The sequence below is a fragment of the Felis catus genome, chromosome E2 (assembly GCF_018350175.1).
Source record: "Felis catus isolate Fca126 chromosome E2, F.catus_Fca126_mat1.0, whole genome shotgun sequence".
Lineage (NCBI taxonomy): Eukaryota > Metazoa > Chordata > Mammalia > Carnivora > Felidae > Felis > Felis catus.
The window spans coordinates 32,498,806-32,509,328 of record NC_058382.1 but is presented as its reverse complement, the minus strand read 5'-3'; the positions used below and the strand labels follow the sequence as shown (position 1 = coordinate 32,509,328).

The following is a 10,523-nucleotide window of genomic DNA, read 5'->3' as shown; positions in this document are numbered from 1 at the left end:
ATTGTGTGGCCTCGTGAGTGGTTCTGGGCCAAAGTGCTCACGCGCGCCCTGAGTACCTGTATCGTGTGGTCCTTTGCATGGCTGCCTGACGGAACCAAAGCACACGCCGGAGGCCGTGCGCGTGATTATGTGTGCCCGTGTGGGTGCAGATGGGCACGGGGACGTCAGCGCGTTCTGTTTGTGCTCACATACACGTCATCGTAGCGGGGCCAGCCGCATGTTTGCGGCGGCCACGTTCTCCCCTCGCTGCCCATCTAAAAGCCAGTCCGAAATGTCACTGCCGCCACAGAACGGATCACAGCACAATGCGTCTCCAAGACATAATGAACAATGTGCGATTTACTGACGGCTTCCTGGAGAGATGGAGAAGAGACTTTACCTCCTATTTCACACCCCAGATTTCTTTGAAAGCCACGGTAAACACCTCTGCCTTCTTCCCAAGTGCCCTGTGGGGTGCCTCACCTTTTCCTTCCCCCTCCTAAATGAGTTTTTCTTCATTTACTCAACAGATTTTTACCGAGCCCGGCGCTGTGTTGGGGCCTTGGAAGATACCAAAGACAGTAAGAAGAAGAATCTCAGATTTGGGGAGCCCAGGAGAATAGTGTAGGTCAGACCCATGCACCTGTCGCTAGGACACACAGTAGGGAGTGGCTGGTACCCTAAGACGAGGAATGTGTCAGAAAGCTCAGAGCGGGAAAGAGATGCCTCATGACTGGAGAGAACCCAGAGGTCTCCCTGGAGGTAGCAGCACCGAAGTTGGGCTCAGAAGACTGGGGAGGATTTGGCCGTGCTAAGATGGAGACATGGGTCAGGGAGGAAGTCGAGAAAATAAAAGCCTAGGGGTGTGTCTCAGTCAGGGCCCAGTTAAGAGACAGAAACCAGGTACTTGAACAGAAAGAATTTAACGTAAAGAATCGTTAACCAGGGATTCAAGCTAACAAGGTAAAAAAAAAAAAAGAACGCTCAAAGTTTTCATACCGTTGGCCACCGCAGGACGTGACCACCAGCTCCAGAGCTTGGAAAGCAGAGAGCAGGGTGGAATTATTAAAATTTAGAAGCTTAGAGGCAAAGCCCCTTGGGCCTGAGATCCAGACCTTTGAGAAGGAGGCACCGTTGGCCGTCACGGGTGTCTCTGAGCTTGGAGGCGGGGCTCCCCAGGCCCAGGAGCCAGACCGCTGGAAAGGGGGCACCAGCAGCTGGTGCTGGTGTGTCCAGGGGTGCGACGAGGCTGGTTCTATAAGAATTGTAAAATCACCACCTGGGCTCAGCTGCTGCCCTGGGACAGAAAATGCTGTTGCCGTGGTGAAGAGTCGTGGCCAGGGAGATGCTCACGGAGCCGCCAGCAGACAGGACGTCCACATGAAGGAGCGAGACCCTCCCTCTCCCAACCTCGCGGTCTCCCTCCAGCGACGGGATGGGCAGAGCCTGACATGGAGCCAGAAGAGTGGCTTTTGGAGCTGCGGCCCCTGCAGCACAAAGCTGAGGCCAAGAGGGCAGCTTCGGGGCTGAGAGACGGTAACTCAGTAACTGTCACAGTCCACCCCTTTGACCAATCGGCATCGGGAGACACCCTCTACGCCCGTGTGAGATTCCGTGCAGTAACACCACAGCTGGGTCTCTGCCTGACATTCTCTCCACCTTCAAAATGAGGACATACGTTTTCCACTGGAGTCACCCCGGGAACACCGAAAGAATCCGGAGTGAGCTTCCTGCCCGGAGTCCCACCAAAGGGCTTCGGGAAGGGCCGGCAGATGGCCGACCGCGCACTGGAATAGAGAGGTGAAGCCCCTGGCCTCTGGCTCCATGGACCCTAGAGCCTGCAAGTATTTGGGAGTCCGCAAGTTATGCCAAGCCGCTTCCCCACTGTGACCCTCGGCTTTGTCTTCTGTCTGCCTGCAGTGAGACCCAGAGGAAGTTGTCAGCCTCTAAGAGCAGCCTGTGGGCAGTGGGAGGGCAGGTTCCAAGACTAGACTTCCTATCTCCTCTGCCACTTGGGATGTCTTGTGCTCTGATCCCAATGGCTCTGATTTAGAAGACGCTTGGGAAGCGTTTCCGTGCGTCCTTCAGTGCGGTATAGAATAGGAATGGTAAGCCTGGGACCCTGAGCCTGGAGGGGTTCCTCCCTAGCCAGCCCAGACCCACCCAGACCCACCCAGACCCACCCAGACCCTTGAGGAGGGGCCCCTGCTTGAGTCCTCAGGGTTGCAAACAGGTGCTTAGAGAGCCGACAATGATCTCCCCTTGCCGCTTCCTGCCGTCGCCCCTGCCTATGCCCAGCCCATTTGAGTGAATATCCTCATGATGCAAGGTAAGATCTGTCTGTGCCCAACCCCAACCCAAGGATGACTGCTTTCTTGTAAGTACTCCAGGGCCTGCCGTGCGCATCCCAAGGAAGAAGGCGCTGACGGTAGAATGTCGGGCATCCTCAAGGCTGCCATAGTACAGTTGTGCAGGCTGTGCACTGCCAAAAGGTTCTTGGCCGAGGGGAAAAGCGGGGGCTAAAACCCATCCTGGAGTCCTCCCCAAAGGTCGGGAAGACGTTACCTAATTCTTACAAGGCACTTTCTGGACTAGGGCTGGAGCTGGGTATCAACATACCTAGGACAAACCAAGTCACCACAGTGATTCTACACGTTTCTGAGCTCCCAGGGGCTGTGCGGTCCTCACCCACTAGGAGATCTCTGAGCAGGATCGAGTCACAGCTACAAATGATCTAATCTAACATGCTGCCCCTCTGCTTGCTCCTAATACTGGTGAAGCCTGGGCCCCCTCCCTCAGCCCCCCGGGCGGCCACAAGAAAGGAAGCCTGTCCTATCTCCACAGGCTGCAGGCAGGCCGGCTACTCCAGCCCAGCACCTCTAGGGACTGACTTTGGGCAGAAGGGCCTGACTTCAAGTGCCTTGGTTCCCGTCTCTGTGAAATGGAGGTAATCACGGCTTCTCCCAGAACCACTGGGAGGATTAACCGCAACGATAACAAACAGAGTTACCACTTCACGTGACCTCCTCCGAAGACTTCACATACACCAGCTCCTTCCAGAAGAACCCTTTAGGGTGGGGCCTGCCTGTCGCTTCGTTTTCGAGGTGAGCAATCAGGCTCAAAGAGGTTAGGTAACTTACTCAAGGTCACAGCTACTGCGGGGCAGGATCCGAACCCGAGCGGGTTCTAGCTTTTGTACGAGGCTGCCCTCTCGGGGGGGGGGGGGGGGGGTGGCGGGAGAGCACGTGGCAAATACCCGACACGGCACCGGGCATATGGGAAATATTCCATAATTGCAACTCCTGGTATATTTTTTCTGTTAGGATGGGTCCTGCCTGGCTTGGGGTTATCTCCGGCAGTCACTACATCAGCTGTCCCCATCCATCCCTAGCCAGGGCCCGGCATTCCTTTCTTCCTGACACCAGCCCTGGGGTCTCCGGAAAGGCCAGCCTCTGACCCCTGGCCAGGGCGTTATCAGTCTGTCTCTGTCTCAGGCAGCGATGGGCTCCCTTTGAATCCATGTTCCCCCGCCGACCAGCTGTGTGAGCCTCCACGAGTAGCTCGGCTTCTCTGTCTCTCAGTTTTCCCGTTTAAAAACCGATCAGGAAACGACGTATCCCCTCGCATTACCATGAGGATCCAACATCTCGTTCCGTGCGGAGTTGCCTAGAACAGTGCCTGGTGCAGAGTAAACGCTTGAACTCTGTGAGTCGGCATTGTCTTTCCACACTATCCACCTTTTATCGTAAAGCGTGGTTTGTGACGGTCCCCCCAGCGACTGGGGAGTCCGTTAGAGCACCGTGTCTGGCCAGTGGTTGCCATCGACCCCATGAGAGGAGGTCCAGGGCGGAATTTCCAGATTCAGGACTTCCCACTCCATGGGATGATCGATCACGGCTGCCCAGAGCTTTGGGTAGAGAAGGATCCTGAAGCCTTGTCTGGGCCCAGAAGGAACAAGGGATGTCACGGACCAGCGATGCTCGCGCCCAGCATGAGAGAGGCAGGAAACGGCCTTTGCTTTGGCTTCCCCCACAGGAGGTGGAGCCCAGACAAGTGCAAGGTTCTTGGGGAGGTGATGTCAAGACGACCCCGGAGTAAGTGGGGCATGAGAAGGAAAAGCAGGGGGCGCGCCTGGCTGGCTCGGTTGAAAGATCACACGACTCTTGATCTCTGGGTTGTGAGTTCGAGCCCCACGTTAGGTGCAGAGATTACTTTTAAAACATCTTAAAAAAAAAAAAAGAGGAAGGGAAAGCAGATAGCCAACGAAGGGGGCAGTACGGAGAGGGGTACCACTGGGGCAACGCGGGCTCATTCCTTCTGGGGGGTTCTTGCTGGAGACGGCAGCACACCCCTCAGGATCACCCCGCCCGTGGGCGGGACAGCGGGAGGGTGTAGCCTCCAATTCTCACGGCCCAAGCCTGGAAGAGCTGCTCTCTGGGCATTAACTCTTTGGCCCTCGAGTAGAGAGATTCAATAAGCTGGTGGAGACCGAGGCGGGTCTGAAGTGACCTTTGGGTGGAATGGGGGGGGGTCTAGGGCACCTGGGACACAGGTCGTGAGTGCTTTGCATATGCCAACACACACCGTGTCACCTGCCTCCCTCCTCCCTGCTCCTTCCTTACTCCCCTCTTCCCTGACCCGCCTGCCTTCTTCCCTTCCCTCTCCTCCTCCCCCCGCCTTGCTTCTGCAAGGCATCTTCTGTGCATCCGTGACTCGCCAGGCCTCACGCTAGGAACCGGGAGTAACAAAATAAGTAAAAGCTCACCTCTGCCTTAGCTGTGCAGCCTGGTGAGAATGGCTGAGACCCCCCCTCGTCTCCCCGAAGAGGCAAGAAGACGCCCAGAGCAGCTAATAAATGGTTCCAAGTGGTTCCTTTTCAGGCACTTTCATTTTTAAAAGCAGGGCCCAGGGGCTGAGCCGGCGACTGGCAATTAGAGGCTGAGCCCGTGTTTGAGAGGAGGGTGCGAGGAACGCGGACACCTTGGAAAAAGTAAATTTATCAGGGCAGAGGACGATCTTACAGGGTATGAAATTTACAAAAGCTCCATCCGAAGAAACACTAATTACGGGCCACTTTATTGATGTTTAATTCAAAATCAGAAGCTAATGCAAGTGCCCTTCCCTTGGAGTGGGAAGGAGGCAGGAGACTTCCTTCCTAATAATTTACTTAAACCGAATTTCATATGGGAAATTAATTTGCCTGGAATAAAAGCAAGACATCGCTCCAGAAGTAAGAAGTCACCTTGAACGAGTCTATCCTCACATGGACAGCTCACTGTCTTCCAAGGCTGGCAAGTTCCATCGGGCAAGAATTCTGGAGGTAAAGCACGGCTGTATTTTGGGGTCCTTGGGGCTGTAGTTGTTTTCTATCGCTGTGTGACAAATGGACACAAGTTTGTCAGCCTGAGGCGACGCAAGTGGACTCTCTTCACAGTTTCTGTGAGTCGGGAGTCCGGGCATGGGTTAGCGGAGGTCTCATAAGACCCTGTCAAGGTGCTGGCTGGGCTGGGTCTCATTTAATCCTCAGCGTCCCTTTCCAGGATCCTTCAGGTTGTGGCAAGAATTCAGTGCCTTGACATTGTAGAGCTCATGGCGCCTTTTAGCTTCTTCCAGACCAGCAAGCGAAAGGATTCTAGGACCCTCGCCATCACCTGATTCGGTCAGGCCCACCCAGGATAATCTCATTTCAGTGAACTCATGGTACAGTGATAGGAGACCTCATCACAGCGGGAGGAGCGAGGCAGGGTGAGGAGGAATCCCGGGAACCATCTTAGAATTGCCTCCCGGGAGGAGGTGGCAAAGGAGCTGGCTCCACCCGAACCTTCCTCAGCCCGAGCTTGTGGATGAGCCATTTTGTGCTGCTTGGCGCAATCTTAGTCCTGCTGACCTCGAGAGAAATAGCAGAAGTGTCTTACGTGATTGGCTGGGCAGTAATTCCAGGAAGCAAAAAGGACAGTGTGAAATCGTTAGAAATGATCTCTCCCTATCTGTCACAAGCATTTCATCTTAAATTTGAGAAATGAGTATTCATTGACTTTTTTTTACCTTATTATTATTATTATTATTACATAGGACCAAGGCAATTCTTCTGAGGGTGAGCCTCCCCCCTGGAGCTCCCCGTAATCATTCTCACGCGAGTGAAACCCGTAGCATTCCAGGTATGACTTCCAATGTCCCTCAATGTGGAGTTGCAGTGCACCTGCCAAGCCATGTGAATGCAAAATCGGTCTAGCTGTTTCCGACGTCCGCGGCCTTTCCTAATGACTTTGTTCCCTCCTTATTGTGACCGCGCGTTCTCCAGAAGAACTGCCTTCCCTGCGACTCTCCAGAGCATTCGCCTCCTCGGTTGTGCGCTCCCACACCATCGGCTTACGTAATAGTTAGCGTCGTAATGAGATTAATGACGAGAACCAGGGCCCCTGGCATAGAAACACGCTTGGGAATAAATTCAACCAAACGGGGGTGGATCTGCCCGGCTCCGCGCTGTGGAGCGCGCACGTGCGGGCACACAGCACCGCGGTGTGCCAGCTGGGGTGTCTGAGCCCCAGTGGCCCGCAGCCAGGCCGTTTAGAGAAGACAAGGACAATAGTGGCTCTGTCTGGCAAGTTGGTTAGGAGAAGATCGGTGGGGAGCTCTTCTACCCAACCCTGAAACGGGAAGTGTTTGGGCAAGTGTGAAGTCTGCTGTGAGTCCGAAAGGGTGTCCGGGGCTGGCCCTGCTGTCCTCATGCCTCCTATATATCTGCTTGTCTTGAGCCCAGGCGTCCTTCGTGATGCCATGGGAGTGAGCGACTTCTCCCCTCCCCACCTCCCGGGGAAGGAGGGAGGGCTGTGGGGCTCTGTGGGCTTAGTCCTGGCTTCCTCTGCCCAGCACCGTCACTGCCCCCTGGGGGTTGTAGGAATCTCCGCCTGGGGACGAGCTCTATAGCGGAGTCTCCAATCCAGTCAAACGCACTTGGTGACTCTGTCCAGATCCCAAAGGAGAGGGGGATCCCCTGGGTCTATTGCTCTCATCCTCAGATTCTGGGCAGCCTCCACTCACCCCTGGCATTCACGGGCACTCCGAAGTAATGCAAGGAAAGACAAGAGCCTAACAACAACGACGGCCATCGTTATTGTTATTTCTTTGCCCTCCCATGTATACACCCTTGATATGAACCATATCCTGGGCTACGTGCTTTACGCTGGTCGGCTCATGTAATCTTTGTATTAACCCTATCAGGTCGTTAGGATTAACCCCATCTTACAGACGAAGACGCTAAGGCACAGGATGTCCTGTGATTTGCTCATTATAAAAGCCAGGGAAGCTGGGATTCAAACCAAGATCTAGTGACTCCAAGGCCATTGCTCTTAACCCCACGGAATTGGCTCTTGGACTTTAACGTGCAAAGAGTTCCATTTTGGGGGAAGAGCTTGATGAAAACGCCACATCCTGGGGCCCTGCCACCATGGATTCGGATCTGTTAGATTTGGTCAGGACCCAGGAATGTGGGTTTTAACCAAACGTACCACATAGCCGGAAAGCCTGGGGTCAGTGGGTATACCATGCCACGCAGTGCCCTCCAGGACTGCCCCTTACCTGAGGCTCGGCCTCCTGCGGTCCGGAGCCGTGAGCCGATTCTGGACCTCGTCCTGAGTCTTCTGGGGACCCTGCCCAGAAAGAACTGCCTGAGCCAGTGGAGGCCCCTGAGAGGGCCCTGGGGCCTTCCACAGAATGGGCTACCCCACCTGACCATGGCCCTCAGGCTGGCTGCACGTTAGACTCACCCGAAAGCTTTAAAAATACTGATGATGCCCAGGGGCGCCTGGGTGGCTCAGTCGGTTAAGCGTCCAACGGTCCTGATCTCGTGGTTCGGGAGTTCGAGCCCCGCACTGGGCTCTGTACTGTCAGTGCCTGGGATTCTCTCTCTCTCTCTCTCTGCCCTTCCCCAACTCATTCTCTCTCTCTCTCTCTCTCTCTCAAAATATATAAATAAACTATCTGAGTCGGTTCTAAGGTGCAGCCAGGATAGAGAACCACTGAGTCAAAGGAGAAAGAGTTCAGCCCAGGACATGGAAGACCTGTGCACCGTTTGAAGCTGTCCAGCACGGAGAAGGAAATCTCGGGAAGTCGCGAGCGCTCCGACTCAAGGCATGAAAGACAGGACCAGGTGACGAACGACTACTGGTTACGGAGGATTAGGGGGCACTGGCGGGGCCCCGGGGGGTGCGGAGGCTGCCATCAGGAGACAGATGGAGTGTCCGGCCTCCAACCTGGAGAGCCTGTGCTGTTGCACGTGAGCAAAACAGACCGGGTCGGGGGCAGAAAGTCAAAGGAACATGAGAGGCCAGAGCCCGGCCGGCTCACCTTCCCATTCAAAGGGAGGGCGGCCCCCCAGCCCTGTCATCATTAAGATGACATCACTCACAGTAACAGTGGAGTGAGGCCTGTCCTGGACCCTTCAGATCGTGATTGTGTGATTTAATTGTTATGAAAAATTTATGATGCTTGTGATGTGGCCGCCCTCTTGCAGCTGGGAGATTAGGTCTGCGCGCTGCTAAAAAAAAAAAAAAAAAAAAAAAAAACTCAATTACAGAGGATTTGAGCCCAGCCCGTCAAATACTTTTGGCCTTTCTATTCAACCAGGCTGCTGTCCTTCTCTCAGGCAACGTGCACCCGTGCACGCGTGTGCACATATGTGCACACACATGCACACATGCACACATGTGCACCCGCATGCACACATACACATACATGCACGCACACCTACACCTGTGCACACGCACACGTACGTATGTGCGCATGCACACGTGCACATGTGCGCACACATGTACATGCATGCACACACATGCACATATAGACACGTGCACACGCATACACACGTACACATGCACGCACACCTACAGCTGTGCACACGCACACGTACATATGCACACGCGTGCACACGTGCACATACGTGCACACACATACACACACATGTGCACACGCATGCACACGTACACATACATGCACGCACACCTACACCTGTGCACGTGCACACACGTACGTATGCACGCGCATGCACACGTGCACATGTGCGCACACACGTACATGCATGCACACACATGTGCACACACATGCACACGTACACATGCACGCATACCTACACTTGTGCACACGCACACACGTACGCATGCACACGCATGCACACGTGAACATACGTGCACATACACGCACACATACACACATATGCACATGTACACATACATGCACGCACACCTACACCTGTGCACATGCACGCGTACGCATGCACACGCATGCACACGTGCACGTGTGGGCACACGTAGTGCGTGCACACACATGCACACATACGTGCACACGCATGCACGCGCATACACATGCACGCACACCTACACGTGTGCGCACGCACATATGCACACCCACGCGCACACACATGCACATACGTGCACACGCGTGCATACACACATGCGCATATGTGCACGCACACATGCACACATACACATACGTGCACACGCACGCATGCATGCACACACACACTGGCACTCGTGCTTCTTGCATGAGAATACGCTGCACAGGGTAATCTCCGCCCCCCAGGTCTCTGCCTTGTTCTCCTTCTGCCCTCCTCTTGTCCTCTGGTCTATCTGTCTTGCTTTCTGTGTGTCAGATGGACTGTCCAGTTTTAACTCTTCTCCAACATTTCCAGAGAAGCCCACCCATCTGCCTCCATTTCACAGTTTCCAGTAAGATGTGTCGGAGGGGCCACTAACTCCAGCCTCAAAGGAGTTGTTCACCTAGTTTGTTTTGCAAGGGACGCCAAGCAGACATTTTACACGCATGAAGGGCCATATGACCCTGGTACTCTCTCATTGTTGACGAAGCCATGAAGGCGCCCCTCCCCCAGGGAAGAAGGTGGAGCAGGGACTTGAGCCGGATAAATTGCAAGCCCCCAGCTTACCCAGGCGTGGGCCACCTTCTTCTCCCCACCTACGTGCATAGACACAGAGCGCCGAGGCTCACACTAACATCTACGGACGTCCAAGAAGCTGGGATGGACAGACAGCATTGTCCCCACTGTACAGAAGGGGAAACTGAGGCCAAAGAGATGCAAAGAAGCCACTCGGTGAGCTGCAAGTATCAGAGGCAGGAATCAAACACAGGACTCGGGGTCAGAGCAGTGGAGAACTCAGCAGGGCTCCCAATCCGTAGGCCAGTATAGCCGAGTCCATTCTGACTGGTTAGTGCCCATGCCTGCCTGATTATTAAATTCCTTCGTTTCTTGAATCCCACCCTGGCCCTCGGCTCTGGGGATGGCAGAGATTGGACAGGGAGAAGCTGGAGGCCTCCGGGCCTGCGGAGATGGGCGCTGCAAACATTACTGGGGCTTGGCTTAGCGGATAAGGTTGAGGGGGATCCCAGCCCAAATTCCAAATGGGTTTCTTCACCAGCGGTTCCCACCAGTGGAAAAGACATGCTCCCCTCCACCTCGCGTTTTCAGTCCCCGAAAACCGAATGCATCACTTGACTCCTTGGGCGCCTTTCCAGACGATCTCCCCATCTGATCTGTA

The 10,523-nt window shown here is 54.6% G+C and overlaps 1 long non-coding RNA gene across 1 annotated transcript in view; it reads left to right on the top strand.

Annotated features, from left to right (window-relative positions):
- Positions 1-7,838: 7,838 nt before the first annotated feature.
- Positions 7,839-10,523, top strand: part of LOC123382363 — a 3,021-nt gene continuing 336 nt past the window's right edge. Inside the window, exons 1-2 of the long non-coding RNA XR_006590631.1 lie at positions 7,839-8,128; positions 9,955-10,523. The exon at positions 9,955-10,523 is cut by the window's right edge and continues 336 nt beyond it. This is a non-coding gene — a long non-coding RNA (uncharacterized LOC123382363). The remainder of the gene's footprint in view (positions 8,129-9,954) is intronic.